The sequence below is a fragment of the Cottoperca gobio genome, chromosome 24 (assembly GCF_900634415.1).
Source record: "Cottoperca gobio chromosome 24, fCotGob3.1, whole genome shotgun sequence".
Lineage (NCBI taxonomy): Eukaryota > Metazoa > Chordata > Actinopteri > Perciformes > Bovichtidae > Cottoperca > Cottoperca gobio.
Genome location: NC_041378.1, coordinates 20579701 through 20599120, shown reverse-complemented (window position 1 = coordinate 20599120; position 19420 = coordinate 20579701). Strand labels below are relative to the sequence as shown.

The window sequence follows — 19420 nt, the reverse complement described above, 5'->3', positions numbered from 1 at the left end:
TGATTTCGGTATCTGGTTACACACTTACCACTTCCATTCCTGTCCCACCCACCTTTGCTATCCTCTGATTGGACGTGTGTCCTGCCAGTCAAAGCACGGCCTGTTGTACGCATTTTACTTGCTTCTGAAAAGCTCTGTATTTTGAGTTGTAAGGATAATCAAATGTGTTGGTAAAAGCAACAAATTACCAAACAAAAGTGCCAAAGCGGGAGTTGTTTGATTTTTGAAAATATATACCAAAGGATTCATTTGCCTAGACTAATTCTTGTAATATGGGCTGTTTAGATAAATCCGCAAACTATATAATAAATCATTATCATGACATGTGTGTCCTCTGTCCTTTAAACATCACATTCAACAGCTCGGCAACAATGAACAATACGGACTTTCTTTTCCTATTTCCTCAAATATTCCTCATAAATCTTCTTTGTAACCTACAACGTTACTGTCTATGGCTCATGTAGGTTGTGTTCTCCTGCCTTATCCTGGTATTTCCGACAGCTCGTGAAGGCAGCAGTAGTTTCATTGTGGCCCTGCAGAGCTAACGCCATCACACGCAGCGGCCACGACGAGCAGCACGGCGACATCAGCAGAGAGTCCTTCTTATTTATGTCAAATCATTTCTTCATAACGGCAATGGAATATAGAGCTGCGGATTATTAGACGCGTTTGAACTGGTAAGATTGACTGTTTCCATTTTACTCCTCATTCAGCTCGCTTCTATCTCTGAATGACTTACTTGGATTTTTCCAGGTATTATTATTATTATTATTATTATTATTATTATTATTATTATTATTATTATTGACATCTCTTAAACGTAAAGGTGCTTCGCATGTTAGCTAGCTAACGTTACACGTCCTCTGTGTGACAGGCTGTCTGGGTGACGCGACGGTTGTTTTTATGCGATGTGTAGTCAGTGAAATATGAAATATACACAGCAGCACACACAGAGAGCCTGTGTGACTGGAGTGAAGAAACAGCACCCGAAGCTAATCAACGTTAAACAAGTAACGTGATGTTAGCCACGGTCAATGTCAGAACACAAGGAAACGCTGTTTGTTATCACAGGAGGCTCAAAGCATCTTGGCGCAGTGCTTTAAGTTCCTCTCCTCGGTTGTTTACCATCCTCATCCTCAGCAGCAGCAGCAGCAGCAGCAGCAGCATCTCCATCATCTCCTACTGCTGCTGCTGCTGCTCAGTGGAGTCAGATGAAGGGCACAACCTCACATTATTGACAGTGGCGCTCTCATCTGGGAGGCATTCAGGCTCTTCTGCATGCAGTAGGGGAACCATAGTGCTCAGTGAACTTTGAGGACCAGGTTGCAATTCTCCACATATTGCTGGAAAGGTTTGTTGGCATCACTTTGAAACTATGTACCCGAGCTGTCTATCATTTCTGAATATTTGGATGTGATTTCTGAACATGGTGTTTAACACATGTATGATGTATCCCCACTTTGTATTGTTCTCAACAAGTTATATATTGCGCTGTGCTGAGATCATGAATAGCTTCCTATGATGACGGCCCTCTTAAGGGAAGTTTCTCCTTCCTTTCCTTTGGTAATTGGGGTTAACTGCTCTCGTGTCCTCTATCACCTTTTAAAAGAATAACAGGCATCCCTCCATCTTGCCTTTGGCCAATGAAACCTGGCCAAGTCTGATCCACAGCCATTCCACGCATTGTGTCTGCCAAATTAGTCAAATTGATTTTATTGTCGGCCCAACAGTTTCTTTCTTACATCAGTGTTTCTCTCTATTAGAAGTTGTTCTTAATGAAGCAGCCTCTATTTACAACATATGACAGACTGCAAGACATGCCACTTGTAATAAATTATTTTTAGGTGGCTCTCAAGGGGAAAGTGCAGAAACTGGATTTGGTACAATGAAATGCAGATTCCTAAATTAAGTAAGTAATATTATTCCTGTTTTCAGAAGCCAGCTTCTTTAGGTTTTGAGCAGTGCCAGCAGCTGGCAGACAGCTTGCGTTCTCCACTAAGTGTAAGATTTCTGCACCAAGAAGACAAAGTTGCTTGTTTTTTAACCATGTGATGATACGACCTGCTGAGTTCAGGTGCTGTAGGTGCAGTGTATGGAAGCACAGTGTGTTGTAAAGCTTTACGGATGGCTGTCCCCAGGCTGCCGGGATAATCTCTGTTGAGAGGTAGTAGTCTCAGAAACCAAGCACATGAACCAGCGTGCTTTAAGAAATATCATTAATTGTAGAAGCTGTTGTATAGTAGGCCTATATGTAGTAAGAATACACAGACAGGTCAGTGCACATCATGTTCTAGAGGTCTGAAGATCTGGATTTAACAAATCCTAATTATTTGATATCTGTTGGAAGTCAGCATTAATCCCACACAATTGAAAAATTACGTGTATCAAATAAAAGCCTTTACATCCACATTTGTGTGAAAACTGTTTTGCAGTAAAGTTCTGTATTACAGATATCCAGTCTGTCTGACAAAAGAAAGCTTGTCAGGGTGAGCTGTGAGTTGAGGGCTGCTCCTTTTTGTTCTCGCTGCCGTACAATAGGACGAGGCATGCTCGGTCTCACTGATGAGAGTCGCTTGTGTTTAGCATGTAGGCCCAGTTAGACAGACCGCTTTAAACGGCTTCTCATCTCCTTACAGTGGTGAAACGCTGCCAAAGCACCGCGTTGCTAATCACAGGTCACACAGAGACTGTGTTGGCAGCAGAAAACTGATCAGGCAGGTTGTTATCACACAGAGGGGAGGAGGTGCGGACAGTAGAACAAATGAAGGCTCATGCAGTAGTAGATTGTAATAATTGTTGTGTTAATTAAGGCCAGAATAATCTGCTAGGCAGCCCTTCGGCAAAACATAGCAGTTGGGCCCCTATTTGCCCCCTATTCTTCCCACCCTCATACAATGTGCACTACTTCCTGGCCTCAAGCTTGCCATGTGATGATCGGATGAACACAAACTAATAAAATACTTAATGTGAGCACACAATTATGAACTAGAGCAGGACCATCATCAGGCCTTAATATTTTAGTTTAATGGTACATATTCTCAAAGTAATTCTCAATGAAATGAGAACAGACCAAGTGTTTCCCCTAGGTTTACTGCTTTGGAGGGGTGCTCACCGTGCGTGCGTGGCACGGTTTCTCTTTAGTTCTTTCCTCTCTTCTGCTCTGTAGGTGTGTGCGCACGTGTAGGTGTGTGTGCACATGTAGGTGTGTGTGCACATGTAGGTGTGTGTGCACGTGTAGGTGTGTGTCAGCTGCGAAGCCCCGCCCTTCGCAAAACGGAGCAAAGGAGAAAATGTGAATGCGCAAAGTAGACAGTACAAACTGAAACGTGCCCCTCCAAGACAATGGTAGGGGAAACACTGAGACCAGTTGACACAGAGGGTACAGTAGTATGCATGGAGCTCTGAGGCTTCATCAGGTGTCCCCTTTGTACTTTGTCTCGGTACTGTATCCAAACTGTCCCACAGTTCTCAAACATCCACCTTTCTTTATCTGCTCCAATTGAGTTGATTTCTCCCCAAGAACTGTTTCATTTTCCTCAAGCTTTTATGAAATAATGTGTTCTTAACCTTCTTTAGAAGGATGTTGAAGAATAACGTACAGAGCCCCTCTCGACTAACAACATGTTTCCTCAGTTACTGTACTGTTCACTTTAGTGCGTGTTGGTCCTCAGTGGGCTTGATGTTGTCTGGTTGTTTCTCAGGACAGATACAGTCCTAACCTCACAGTCTCATGGCCTCAGAGTGGACATGAAAGTGATTTTCTCTTCCCCAGATTGTTTGATTTTGAAGCGTTTCTATAGGCTTGAAGAGCTGAAATTAGAAATAATAAAAACACTTTGGGGTGGATCATATTCAAATTCTGATATGAATCATTTAAATTGCTCGTCTTGTGGATAAAGCAGCTGAGAAATGTAGCAAATGAAGCAGGAACCATCTAATATTTGGCATGTTCGCTTGATAAGTGACTTGAATGATGAATGAATTGTTATGTGTTGTTTGTTAGTTCATTCTTAACCTTTGGGAACATAATAGTTCAAAGTTCCACTTGGTGGCTTTTCTGAGCTTTCTCTCGTCTTCTTTAGCGAATGGTAAAATATTCTATTCATTTCTAGATGAAGTGCAAAGTATTCTAGAATAAGAATTGAGTATGTGTGCAGTGTATACAGCTTTCTTAGATGTACAGTTGATACGATAGTAAGAGGAGATTATGTATATGCTGTATAATACAGTGAAAACCATCATGCCCATCTAAATGCATGTCAAGTGTGCTACTCTCTGTCTGCAAAGCTCAATCTTTTAGTTTAAAAAGTCTGCTGATTAAAAAATAAAACCCAATGTTTTCACATGAGTAATGTAGCCCCCCCCCATGTCTCATTAGAAAAAAGCCCCCTCCTCTCCAGTGCAGCAGTGGATGACATCACAAGGAGCTTGCGGTGGGTCAGATGACCCTGGCTCACAGTCAGCTGCTCCTCTACACTCAGCGTCACGCCAGAACCTCCGAGGTCAGAAAGACATCTCAACAGTGTCGTCCTTTGTGTCACGCTTCCAGAGGAGAGGGATGAAATGTCTATCTCTCTGCCTGTCCTTTCCCCCCTGCTGTGGCTCAGTCGTGACGTACTCGCAGACTCCAGCAAATGAACTTATTGTTACAGATGAGTAAATATTGAACCAGGAATGAATGCAGGCTATGACAGACAGAGGCGGTGCAGACGTATGCTGACATGTGAGCGCAGAGCTACAGATCATATGATCACCTCTGAATCTCCATATCACAACTGATCCTTCTCTCTTCACTCTGCTAATTAAAAACCTGTTTCACAATCCATCAGCTTCATTCAAATGTTTGCCAGCCAGGCATGTGCCTCTGGGTCATTGTAGCAGTGATATCAAGGGAGGAAATGATGTGTGAAAGGGATACACTTGGATAAAAGCTTGTCAAAACGGGGCCCACGGAGATGTCTGTCTTTGGGGTGTTTCTTCAAATGAATTGAATTGGCAGGAGTTGTTTGTCTTGCTTCAATGAGCAGGAGAAACACAGATCCTCTCAGCTGATAGCATCACGCACAATCCCTTATCAGCCCGCCACTTCCACCTGCTACGGCTCGTCTTCGTGCTTGCTTATGAGTGCGTTGGCTCAAAATGTGTGAAGTCCGTTACTGGTCCTCAAGTGTGGCTTCATTTCCTCTGGAGACAATCACAGTTGCTCATTTACATCTGGAGTGCAGGCCAGGCATGAGAGCACCAGCAAGCTTGGCTTTCTCTTATATCCTGCTCAACATTTTCCATTTTTATCTTCCTTGTTTTTTTCTTAATCTCTTCAAGTCCATTGAGCCTTTATTCAGAAGCGCATTAGTGCACTGGAGTGCCTTGGTCTATATTTAAAACCTTGGCGCTGAATAAATCGAGCAAAAACCTTTTCATTGTGCCGGCCACCACCCAACCCTAAAGGTGATGCTGCTGCTGAAGCAGTGGAATGGTTGTGGCAGGTTCCTCTAGCAGGTGGGTGTGTGGATCCAAGGCATCATGTGCTGTTGAAGGAGCAGCAGAGAGATAGCATGATGCATGGAGTCATACGCTCTAAGACGTCTATTTCATCCTTTTCCAAAGTTTATTTTCCCATCTTGCAGTTATTAAACATCATGTTCACGGCATCAACTAGTCATTATTTTGATGTATCTGTCGATTATTCTCTTTATTTAACATATGAAATAGTCTACGATGACGTCTTCACATACATTTGGTCTGACCAAGAGTCCAAATTCCAAAGATGTTTAATTTGCAAAGCTTTAAACAAAGAAAAGCAGCGGAGGAGCTGAACGTGTGTTTGGAACTGTGTTCTTGATATATGACAAACAACGACAAACAATTAAACATTTGAAAATGTTGTCGATGAACATATTGATTATTTTGCCAATTGTTTCAAAATTGTTTTCAAATACTTTTCATCGGATCGGATCGGAACAGTGAACATATACAGATACACGTGTCTAACCTATTGATAGCGCATCACTTCCTAATACAAAATGTATCAGACGAGTGCCCAACGAATGCATAAGATATACAAAAATATGGCGTATACAAAATATCGGCAACATGCTGGTTTACGTAGATATAAGGTAAGGTATAAGTAGTATTCGTTAAGAGCTCACTGTGTTACGCTGGGGTGCGTTGTTGAATGCTGATGTTTTGAGCATGTTCGAAATTACCAGACGTACCCGACGTGTGCTTCATAAGATATGCAGACGTTACGTTAGACATACGTGAATACGGAATACGTACGTGAATACTTACCTACGTGACTACGTTAGAGGTACGTTAGATATCGGCTACGTCGGCTGACGGTGAATCCCACAGACAACTTATTGATAATGAGTGGATAACCTATTCCTACCCTATATTAACATTATGCCTGACGACGGAGTAACTTATTAAACGTGTTTCTACAGTACAGCTAGCGTTCAGCATGTTACCCGTTCTCCAGCATCAGCATGACGTGAACCAGATGGCACTTTTCCAGCTCCGTTGGCCAGACGCTCTGATACGTTTTAAATAGGTAAGTGATACGCTAGCAATGTTTGACATACGTATAATAATTCATTATGTACTCGTTATGTATACGTCAGCTACAACACCGCTGTGGAAAAGTTGGACGTATTTGGACTCTGACACATTTTCAGCTCATTTTCATATACGCCGGCATGTTTCTGCCATACGAACTGTGTATGTCTGGCGTGTTCGGCGTAACGTCTGCGTCCTTCAAACGATCACAACATACCCTTTATTTAGCAATTAAGGGGGGGGGGGGATTGCGAAGGAGAGAATGTGAATGCGCAAAGTAGACAGTACAAACTGAAAAGTGCACATAAATTAGATCAATAGCATAAGTGTTTAGTTGATTTAATAAAAGAGCACCTGTCAATGTGAAAAGTGAGTTGTGAATAAAAAAGAAATATTGTTTTTATTCGAGAAAAACACCTTGAATTTCAGGCAGTTTGCCAACGGAGCCCAGCGCCCTGCCAAGACAATGGTAGGGGAAACACTGCAGTGTCTGCCAGTTGATTTTGGGAGTCAATTAATGAATTGCTGCCTTGAAGATGGGAAAACCCATTAAAACACCACACATGCTGTGCAAAATAGCTGATGTAGAGTATATACGATATGCCTTGTGATTATTGTAGTAAGACAGACTCACTATATACAACATTTCACAGGACCTTTTTAAAGGAATATTGTAGTTCAATACAAGTATTTACTCTATGAGCACATCAGTGAAGTGTGTGAACAACACTGCAGACTGGATTGTGTACTCACAGTGATAAACAGAGCGGCATGTGACCCAGCGTGTTACATACGTCTGCTGTATGTGTGTATTGTCACTGCGCTGCATTCTTATGACCTATGATAATCTGCTCATGGGTCACATCTCTGGCTCACATCCAGGTGCCCTCTCACTCCCTCTTCCTCTCCTTGCAGTTCTTGGCAAATTGTTAGCTGCGGAAACACTTTATATTCAAAATGGCCACAGTATGAATACCATCTCTGGCTTTGGGGGTTATTTAACATGTGACAGATCATCCTGAAGATAAAGCCCTGTGACAGTGAAGGCCCAGCATGACGCCACTGCCAGAATGAGCAATCATCTCCTTTGTCAGCATCTTGCAGCTGCATCAGCAATGCAGAGAAATGACGCTGCACAGTCAAAAGGAGAGCGGAGCGTAACACAGAGGGCAGACAGGCAGCAGAGTTCAGAGACTGCATACTGCAGTGAAAGCTCTCCACAGTCACTATCTGAGAGGAGATGAATGCATTCTACATATAAACAGCCTCCCTTCCACTGGGTACTGCATGGAAATCAGAAATGGCACAAGTCCACATTGAAATTCATAGAAACCATAATACATAATAGCTTCTTTCTAACAGCATCATCCATGTGCAGCACAGGGTGGCTTTGTTGTGGCAGATATAGCCTTTGAATATGTATGTATTTAAACTCCAGGCCTTAAACAGAAAGCACTTTTGTTTCCCTCTAAAACACAGATCTCAGATCTGAGTGACGCTAAATGTTAGTGACTTTTTTATTTTATGATTTTTGCATCAGTGTGATGAATTGATTAGTCGAATATTGAATTCACTGGATTAGCCAAACACAGCTATTTGGTTATTATACCTATTAACGGTTTCTCCAGTGATGTTCCAGAAAAGGTACCAGATGATAATATATATCAATACCTCAGTGTAAAATGACATCCACACAACTGTTGTTGTTCAGGGACAGATCTCTCTTCCTCCATAATGCTTTTATTATCTGGCAAATCCCTCTCATAGTGTATATGAAGCCAGTCAGTGCAGATGGAGTAGAGGAGGAGGATAATTGTCCATTTTTATCCACTCCTCAGCAGACTGTCTGTCAGTCAGCCTCTCAGCCCACTGGCATTCCGTCCTATCAATCAAATCTCATCGGTCAGGGCTCATGAGGAAATATTGTGGATTAAATTAGTGTTGTAGTATTTCATGTCTTTACCGTGAACTCCATAACAATGTTTCAGAAAACCACAGGCAGCTGATTATACAGTATTATCACTAGTGAACTACCCCACAGTCTGCTAGGTTGCTGTAAATACATGTAAAGGCTCTCGCCCGCAGCTGTAAGCTTTGCAAATGCAGCTATTATTGAAATGGCAAAGTGCCCTACTTACCCTTTAGAGACGAGCCCTGAAATGAACCAGAAGTGGGTGGCTTACGGCAAGTTTTATTTGAAACTGCACAAGGCATGGTGTGTCTGAGCGGCTCAGATGAAAAGCTGTCGCCCACCACCAGAGACTTGGGTTCATTTCCCAGCACGGGCACCTCCGACTTGGCCCAGGCCCCTAAAGATTGTGAAGGGCTTTGTTCAAAGGGAGGGAGCGTGCCCTATCGCTGAAAATCTTTTTCTATGTGATGAATTATTTAGAAATGTATTCCTCTTGATAGGACAACTGTTTTTGTTCTGTTCTGTTTGTCATGCTTTTCTTGTGTAGCATAACGGACTGAGCTACAACTGCATCTCGTTGTGCTACCCTGTGTTGCAGAATGACAACAAATGATTCTTGAATCTTTTTTAAAGCCTTTAGTGTCCAGAGGGAGCTGTGTGAAGTCTGATCAATGTCCTCAAGTGATGTCACTTGAGTCAGCATCGGTTGAATACGACAGGTTTGAAAAGTAAAACAATGTGGAGGTGTGGTGTTAGAAAGTAGAGATCTTAGAGACGTCTGTAGCCCGCTGCTCATCTCTGCTGCAGGATACATCCATGGATATATGTATGAAGAGAACCGTTCAACCCGTTCATTCCTATAAAAATTGCTCAGTGGCGCATGAAGCCAAAATGGCTCAACTTTCAAGTGTAAAGCAGCTCCGTCTTAAACGGTCTCGGCTCAGTCACATGAATGGAGGCACGGAAATAGTTCTGGATTTAGCTGTTGCCGCATTCTACAACTTTTAGGACCTAATGATAAATAGATAAAAGTGTCAAGTGTTTGTACTGGGAAGCTGAGTCACCTCAAAATAAATGATATGCTGACTTACAGACATCTCTTCCCCAATGTAAGTCAATGGAAACAAGTGTTTTTTGGCCCCATTGCATCACGTGAGTGACACGGAAGTTTGAATTCCACAATTTGGCCATTACGAAAAGTTTGCCTGATGCACTTCCTGGGGGCTTGCATACATTAGCTGCTACGAGCATAACACACCTGAATCTCTGTATGTGCTGTCAGTGGCTGAGTTGCATTGTGGGTATTTGACAGGAATAAGAATGAATGGAATAAAAAAACTATATCTCTGCTGCATTGATTTTGATGGGTAGTGACTCTACTGGGGGGCAAATATGGGCAATTGAAAAAGTAAATTTGCCCAAAGCCTGATTTTTCTGGCTGCAAAGTACAGGACATGCAGTGCCTGCCTTCCTGCCCACTGTCCCTCTGGCAGCTCTATGGATCCTGCTGTGTGTCTGGCCCATTCATGGCCCACTCATCTGCAGCAGCAGGATGACTGAGCCTGTTGTGCCTCGGCCGGTCATGTGACAGCTCTGTGTCGCTGAATGACTTTCCCCCGCAGCCTCAGTGCCATTATGTTTTATTTGAAGGGGCTGCTGATGAAAAAAGCGAGTCAGCTATCCCTCTGGGGCCAGGGGCTTCACAAACTCACAGCAAAGCCTGCTGGGAGCCCGTCGCCATGACTGCATCGGGCGACCGCAAGAGAGCGAAGGAGAGGAAGGACGCCAACATGTGCAGCGGCCAAAGGGCAATTTTCTGCCGGTAAAGAAGACTTAAATCACATGTTTCACTCGCACACTGAGGTCAGCTCCAGTATTTTGAGACTCCCTCACAGTTCTTATGATCGCCAAAATAGACCTGCGAGTGAAAAGCAGCTTGTTTCTGGCTGAACATTTAAATACCACTGAATAACATCCCACTATAGTAAACGTTGTTCTTACTTTCTGACCTGCTGAATTGAATTGCCCAGATGAGCGTGCACAGGTGTATGATGTCATTCAGAAATAGGAGAACATAACAGCACAGACTTAACTGGAAAGGAAGAGTGTCAAAGCAAATCTCACCTCATCCTGTTATGTTTGCTTTTTATTCTTTCTGATTTCCTCTGTCTCTTCTTCTTTTTGTCCTGTGTTATCTATCAAGCCACATAGAGGCCAGAGCAGTCAGCACTTCATTCATGCTTCATTTCTTTCACTACATCCACATCTCTGACATCCACCTGTTACACTGGGGGATTTAAAACAACTTAATTATAGTAGTTTATTTAATATATATATGTGTGTGTGTGTGTGTGTGTGTGTGTGTGTGTGTGTGTGTGTGGGACATTCCCTTTGAGCATATTATTCTGCATTGCCAAATAACAAGCTGCACACAAACAAATGTATATTTAATAATGTATATCAGGTTGTTTCCCATCATGCCCTGCTTCACATGCGTTGACCTTGTTATTATAAAATCCGTTTCGTTTGTTAGGCCTCATTCACACCAATAACAGGAAATGATCATGTAATAGACGACCACATACACAAAGCAGCAGCAGCAGCTTTCCACGTGGGTGTGGAACAACTAGTTGCATCACATCACTGCAACCTGCGTGCACTTGCAGCACTATTACCGCTCTGCTCCAGCAATCAGCGAAGCTGCAGAGACAGATTAAATTAGATTAGTGGGGCTGAGCTTTAAAGTCAAATCAGCAGCTAATGGGTTCTAACATATTTGGCAGCAGTAACAGCGTGTCTTTTGTAAATAAAGGGCAGTTAGGAGGCGCGCCATGCAGTTAACCCCGGCCCTCCTGCCACACAATGACTCGATTGTGTCAGTCTACTGTCAGTCAAAGAGCTGCTGGCAGCTACTGGGAAGTTTATCCACGCCCGCTGCAGATTTATCTATGTCCTGCCCTTGTTTTATATTTACGAAGCACTTATTCTGTTGTGCGAGTTAGTGCATCAGATGAATGCTAAAATATTAGGCAGAAAGACTTTATTTAACAGAATGGTGTTTTTCTTTATGGCTGTACTGCAGTCTACCTACAGTAGAGGTGGAAAGAGGGACCGTTGTACTTTTTCATTTATTTTTTTTAAACGTGATAAGCTTCTAAAATACAATAAATAAAAACAAGTAATTTGTTACCAACCAAAAATGTGGGGCCCTTGTTATGTTTCAGATGTCTATACAGCAATTATAATCTCTCATGTTGAGAGTTATCATAAGTTTATTTTTATATATTAATGACAGAACAGGAATAAGTCATGTAAGTTATAAATGCAAATAAGAGTAGAAATAGAGCTTTACAACAATGTCAACTTCAACAGTTGTCACATAACTGCAAAAGAGAAATGGCGATTCAAAGTATAAAATATAGGAACTTTATGAACAACAATAAATTACAGTAGAAATGAATAAATGTTGTTTCTGTTGGGGAGTGATGACAACATCCAACGAGCTTCAGGCTTGACTTGGATAAGTAAATGAAAACTAACCTTAAACCTTAATCTTATTATGTGGTTTCTTATTTGTGGCCTTATGTTTAGGTCTCTAACCTATTTATTATTTGTAATGAAGATAAAAACCAATGGCGTGTATGTGTGTTATGAATGAGGGTGCCTGGTATCTCAGGCTCAGTCCGGACTGCAGCGGCCCGGGTCCTGATCCCTCCATGTTCTGCATGTCACCCCCCTCCTGTCTATCTTCATCTGGACTGTCAATAAAGGCAAAACATCTTTAAGAAACAAAAAAGAAATGATGCGAAAGATCAGGAATTGTACATGTGGTATTAATTGGGCATTATTTGACATCTTGTATAAATATGAATAACAATGATAGAAATGCAAAATATATTATTAAATTATCAAATACAAATTACAGAAAAGTCCAGAATATCAATACACATTTGTGTTGCTGAACTTAGTTTTTTCTTCTTTAGTTTTTTATACTGCATTCATTTTATCAAGACCCCTCAGATTTATCTCACAGTAGAGAGAGAGACAGACAGGCAGGCAGGCAGACAGACAGGCAGGCAGGTAATGAATGGCTTTGTTCTGCCATTATTGCAGTCTTTTATTCTTTATTCTTTATTCTCGTCCTTTAACAGATTCAGTGGGGTTTTTTCAAAGTCTGCTTGTGATGCCCTACATTTAACAGCATCTTCTCATTCACACCTGGAGAAGTGAATGAATGAATTTGTAAAATCCAGCTGCCTGCTGGAGAGCCAGAAAACCTGGAGAGCAGTGAAACGGGGCCATAACACAGGCTTTTGCAGCACTGTGTCGGTACAACAGTGACTGTTTCTGTGTCAGTCAGGAGAGATTTTTAATTTCAATTTTAAGTGGATTGTGGTCATTTTTTCCAGCTGGGCAAATCTTTTTTTTTCAGCCTCTTCCTCTCTATCTTTCATCACACGTCTCATGTTTTATCACCATGGTTGTAGGTCAAACATGCTGTACTAGAAGTTGAGGCTGTCAGTCCCTTGGCGTCCTCCCAAAGAATTCTGGGAAAAACTTCCAAGACCCATTTTTGCAAAGAACTGTGAATGACGGCTGGCACATGTAGTTGATATTCATATTTTATTGAATGGGACGATGAATAATTGAGCGTCTCTGTGTCCCTGCAGGGCCTCTGTTTTGGCGGCGCACAAAGCAATGTGGAGGAAATAAAAATTGTGATACGCTGAAAACCAGAGGTAGGACTCTTCACACACCTCTTGACTCATACACTCTCACACATATTTGTAACCTCACACAAACGTCCTCATTATAGATAAATTCAGGCGCGTATTCTTGCATGCACATACATTGCCGTGTTACGATAACCTTGTGTAAATACTGACAGCAGATAGACTGCAAAACACGCTCATTCTGGAGGATTTTCCTTGTCTTGTGTGCATGTGTGTCATTACAATAGCAGAGCACAGATACATGCATTAAACTACACGCAGACACCCACCAGCTGGCCAACACTAGCTGAGATTGACGCCAGAGGCCAGCCTGCTGTCCAGAGCGCATGCACATACCTGTGGTGCACTAGCCTAGACTATATATTCCACACTGGTCAGCATGTATGCCCTCATAAAAGGAAACCCTAGCAGTATGACGTTGGTGTACCGAAAACTTGAGCTGTGTGTGTAATTCTCAGATCTACGTGCACAGGTGCATTCACTTAGGGCTGCCAACTCTCACACTTTCACCATGAGACTCATTTTGTTGACTTGCAGGGGTTAATGTGAGGTCAGCCGGTACACACTGCATGTATCCCCCGCAATTAGTGTTTTATTTTCTTATCCCACGCAACATATTGCAGCAGATGAAAGATGTGATGGTTCATACCTAATCCGTGTTGGCGTGAGGGACGCGATGGCACTGATGTCTGTACCAAACATGCTATTGCTCCCAACCTGTCAGGACCCCCTAAAACGTTCCAAAGATAAATCAAGAAAATGAAAACTAACTTGTTTTCTTGATAAAGGGATGGGTGAAAAATAACATAATAAATGCAGATGATTCCATACAGGGCATGATGGCTTCCTGGTTTGATAAAAAGGATTGTGTTGGTTCTCTAACATGTTAGACAGCTGTCTCCACTGCCACCATCAAGCACCACATGAGGGAATATGTTTTGCATGAATGCTGTTCATCCCTCCAGTAGAGTCGCAGAGACTGGAAGTTTCTATGACAAAGAGTGTTGGAGACATTTTGGAGATTTAGGTTCAAGGAACCTGGGAATGGGAACACACATACACTGCTAAAACATACTTATAAAGACACTTTATGTTGGTTCTTTCATTTGTCACCCATCTGTACGGAAACAGCTGCTAGATCATCATATTTTAGTTGTGAAGTTCTCTTTTACACAACAGGCATTTATTAGCTTCACTTGTTCTGCAACCTATTTTGAAGCCAAAGAGATGTCAATGTCTGTTCAGTCTGTAGCTTTCTGTGCGTGGAGCCTCCAACAATCAAACCCACCCTGCTGATAAAGGAGGCACATTGTAAAAACCCCAGCCAAGCAACCGACAAACAGCTATAAATAGAGAGCAGGGTTTTTTGGTCAAATTCTTCAATGAGTTCGTGGAAACGAGCTGAACAAGGAATTCTTCAAGGAAACAAGAGTCTGCTGAGCAACCGACATTCATAGCAAGTGTATTCATTATGCTGCGCTAATAGCTCCTTTATTATGTGTGCTCCAGTTTCCTATGGTGCTGCTGCTCAGAGATGCAGCCAGCAGAGCGGGCTCATTGCAGAGTTTTGGATGTGACGCAGCTTTTTTTTGACGTGTAAGGTGTCGTTGGCGTGGAAGAAATGCCACAGTACACAGCAGGCATCAGAAGAAGGTGTGTGTGTGTGTATGTGTGTGTGTGTGTGTGTTGGGTAGGTGGGTGCTATTGTAGGCTGGTGAGAAACAGAAGATGAATCACCAATTCCAATCATGTTTTCATGATTCCACTTCTCTCTGCCGCTGAGACTTTCAGAAAGAAGAGCTAAACAGCACAGTGGTAATTATCCTCACATTATCCGAGACATTGATATTCATTTCTAGAATGATTTGCACTCATGAGACATACTCGCATACTTTCTCTTGCTCTCTTTCTCCCAATGCGTTACCTCCACAATAATTCACTGAAATGTCAGTGCTGCCCTGAGACTGTGGCTCCATTGTGGTTGTCAGTTTGCCTGATGGTAAGGAGACGCAGTCAGTGGGCAGAAGTGGTGCTGCTAATGCACCTAGTTAAACTTCACTCCATTATATTGACACATCTGGTGGCATTTTCCTTCTGCATGCTTTCCTTTCTCCGCCTAATTAAGTGATCTGTGTAGGGTCAGGGCTGTAGCCACCCTCAAAAACGTTGAAAAAACATTGGGTGAAACGTTGGGTGACACATTGACAGCCGTCACCAGCAGGTTCTCATCCTGCCCTGTGTCCCTGCACTGAGTCTTTCCAGCGTCATAGCCAGAGCTGTCTTTACCATCAGATCCACTCATGTCAGAGCTCATCTCTCATCTTACCATCACCACACTGTTGAGGAGCGAATCAACTGCAGCAGCAGCCGCTGCCCTGCTGAGAGAATCATCAATGTGCCACCGTGGTGTGCCTCAGTCAACACTGCACACTGAGACATCACACAAAACATATCCATTAGTGATGTTCATGTGCAGCCAAATATTGTAGAATGTAGATATGATTATTGTTCATCCTATAGAAACACATTTAAAGAAATGTATTGATGATGTAGATTTAGTGTAGATGGGTGAATTAAAAGATACATAGGCTCTTTTAAACTGTGATTTGACACTATTTTCTGACTTTCTATAGAGCCATTAATTAATCAATGAATCAAGAAAATAAAATCTATAATCAATAATAAAAATAATTCTTAGTTTCAGCCCAGAGTGAGCCCTTGTTAAAACTAACTACTGTCTTCACCGCAAGGCTCTGCGCCCTAGTCTTGGTGATGGTGAACATGTCCTATCATGTGACGGCAGCTTCAGGGCTTTTCACGAAGGCTTCCAAGCTTCCACTGTTGCCATGGTAATCGACATCCAAATCAGTAATTGAATGTTATTGTTTTTTTGTGCTGCTGGCAGTGAAGAATATCCGCTAATGAAAAGCTCTGCTAATTCAACGGTAAACCAATTTAATTTCAAATAAATTCTTCTCAATAAAAGCCCCCCATTATTTTGATATTTAAAAGCTTTTAATGTGAAACAGCAAAATGAGGAAATGCTAGGTTTTCATCAGCAGTAACTTACACCTGAAAGTGAACACGAAACAGATAACAGAGCGGGAAACCAAACTTCAAACCACAGAGATTCAGTTAGAAGTTCCAAAGGTACTGAGAGCTGTGCGCACACACACACACACACACACACACACACACACACACACACACACACACACATCAGAAAGCAACTTTCTGCTCTCCTGCACAGCATGAGTGGAGTCTCAAACACACATGCTCGTTTGAGGGGGAGAAGGGGCTCATCACGGGTCTGCAGGATGTGCATTCAAATTGGAAATGGAAACGCAAATCAACGAGGCATGCTTTGACTCGGCGCTGCCAAAAGTGTGTGTGTGTGTGTGTGTGTGTGTAAAGCCCCTGTGAAGCACAAGAGAGAGAAAAGAGGGCACAAACTAGCGTGACAGATAATGACAGCAAAGCGCAGTAAAGTCTCTTGTCACCATCAAAATTAATATTATTAGTTATTGTCAGAGGCATAGCGTCGTTTGTTGTGTTTAGCGGTGCGTGTGTGTGTGTACAATAGCTGCCTTCTTAACCCTTTAATGTTTCTTCCATTATAAAATCTGAAGGAGTTGAAGAGGGAAAAAAAGCAAGAAGAAGTATGATGATTGACCACCTGCAAGATGTTTTAATCTACAAAAGTTATTTTGATGTTTCATCTTCTCTGTCATCCCTCATCCTTCCATCTTACTTTAGAGAAAAGAGGCCAGGATGGGCATAGGAAACTCAGAAAGCTAAAGTTTGTTTCAGAGAGGACTGGGATATTTATGCTGCGTGTTGTCTGTTTATACTGGCTTGAATGAGGAAGTAACATGGTTTAAAGTTTATGAACTCTCTCTTTTCAGCGCTGCCACCAACAGCTGGCTACAGTGGCTGGATGCTGGCAGCATACTAATGACTTGCTTTGGATCTGTTCAATTGTTTATGGTTTATGTCTCAGAAATGTCCTGCAAGTCAACTCCATCTACTTGTGAGTGTATTTTATTTTGTCACTTGTCACGGCACCCTGTTATCTTTGCTGTTGGTCTCTGCTGTGTGTTAGTAACACAACAGAAGTGCATCTTTACAAAAATAAGAGAGTAGGTGATCTCCCTGTCTATGTGCTTGCAGATTAAGTGTTGAGGCCACCATATGGCCTGGGAGAAGAAAATGAACAGAGATTTGTATTGGCTGGTATGAAAAAGCAGCAGTGGCTCTTCATTGACAAGCTTTAGACTTACTGGCCAGTCTGCTGAGAGCTGCTTTGGGAGTACCAGGCCTTCTAATGGCTTCACACTCGGATGGGCATATTATGGACATGGATGCACAGACTCAGAACAATGGAGTCTTTCACTTGGCCGTGGCAGGACTGAAAACCTAGCACAGAAACATTTCTGGTTTGCAAATCTTAACTCACAAAAAGAAAATCTCTGGGGCAGAAACACCATAAATCCCGTGGGGCTTGGAGGTCACTACACAGAGTTTGAGTTATCTAAGTGTTGTCAGTGTTCCTGCTCAGATTTGTCATTATGTCTTATTTACCAGTTTACTGACTGAAGGTTGTCAAGTGTTTCAGTGCTGTTAACTGGTGCCAGCACCAGCACCAACACTAAGAAGAGAGCACTTTTGATGTTGCGCTAGCTTTCTCTGCTCAGAGCAGTCTGGCTTGTCAATAATCGGCCACAGTTTTCATCAGCGCTCCACATGTTGGAGGTTTAGCTGTGACGTGGTTTTAATTATAATGGTGGAGCTAAGGGTGGAGTGAGTGCGGCCATTGGGGTGCGGCCATATGCCGACCTTGGGTCCCCAGGGATTAAGCCAGCAGCTTAATGAGCCGCCCCGCAGGAATTAGTGCTACTTTAACCTCAGTGTGTTGACTACTGGGAGAAGCCGCGGCTGATTTACAGCCACTGATGGGAGAGGAGCAGCGGCTGAGGAGGCTGGGACCTCATCCTGTCTGCAGACATGTAGATTTCTTCCTAAAGTCTTTCAGGATAGAGCTTGCCTCTCCCTGAGAGCAATTAGAAAGACATTACAAACTGTTATCTTCAATTACTAAAGCTGCAAATTGTTAGAAGTATTTCTATTCTAATACCAATACAATGCCAGGTACTTAGTACTGCTAACAAAACTCTACTGTTGTTGATAACTTACTTATAAATATTAACTCGTTATTCTACAAAACAGAACTTTGCCTAAATAAACTATAGTCAAAGAATAGCACAATTCTGATTTTAGTCTTTGAACAAAGTTGAAGGTTTTGAAGATAAAAATACCCATACTTTTTAATCATTCAGGTACACATGTACTACGGTTTGTCTACGTGAACACATAGTTTAAAATAAGACATTGTGCTGTAGACATCCACAGCCGCACAGGGAAGAGGCTGAAGACGGAATAGTGGCTGCAGTAAATGGCTTTTTAATCTGCCATGGATTTAATAAACTCTTAATTTCAAGACTTTACTCGGCACAAAAGGGAGACCTGCGTGACGCATTAAACCATGACACAGTTCTGAATGTATAGAAAACATTTGAAACATGAAGCAAACACAGGAAGCAGGATGTGGGACAGAGTATGTCAGAGTATCTAAAGTGTGCATTCACACAGTAAATGAGAACAACACTCTGGCACTGTAATCTTTACCTGTCGCTTACATTTCATATCCTTCTTTTATTATTTGAATTTTAAAAATGTATGATTTCAGTCTGACCATACAAGTGCTCTTATTATCCCAGCATGTTGCTACTGCTACATCAGCATCATAGCTCTCATCAGACATTTGCTGTTGATGGATCTTAATGGAGCCCCCCTGCTGTGTTGTGCTGTAGCCTTGATACAAACCTACTAAAGACAACGGCGGCAAATTACATCAGGCCTGTCTCTCTCTCATATTACTGTGGTGACCAGAAGTCTAATTTGTTCATAATCAAGTCTAAGAGGTGCTAAATATGGACTTAAAGCTTCGTTTTGCAAGGACAGATGCTTTGATCAGACAGGGTGTATTGTTTTTGAAGGCCAGGAGACAAAACCCAGCTCCAACTTGTCACATTGACCTCTAATGTTATAATCTATGTGTCATTTTTATTTATAGATGTATTGATTGGGGCTAGTTATGTTTGATGCTTGACTCAAGCACGACAGAGTTCTGCTGTAACAACTTGACAGGCTGTTTGTT

General features: G+C 42.2%; 1 protein-coding gene across 5 annotated transcripts in view; it reads left to right on the top strand.

Moving 5' to 3' along the window:
• Positions 1 to 520: 520 nt before the first annotated feature.
• fynb (FYN proto-oncogene, Src family tyrosine kinase b) overlaps positions 521 to 19420 on the top strand; it is a 72377-nt gene continuing 53477 nt past the window's right edge. For 3 of the 5 annotated variants that reach the window (XM_029425805.1, XM_029425804.1, XM_029425801.1), the window contains exons 1-2: positions 521 to 677; positions 13141 to 13209. The gene's annotated coding sequence lies outside the window, so the exon portion shown is untranslated. Of the gene's footprint in view, positions 678 to 1323; positions 1352 to 13140; positions 13210 to 19420 lie in introns of those variants that run through there. The other 2 variants (XM_029425802.1, XM_029425803.1) reach the window with 2 other exon arrangements.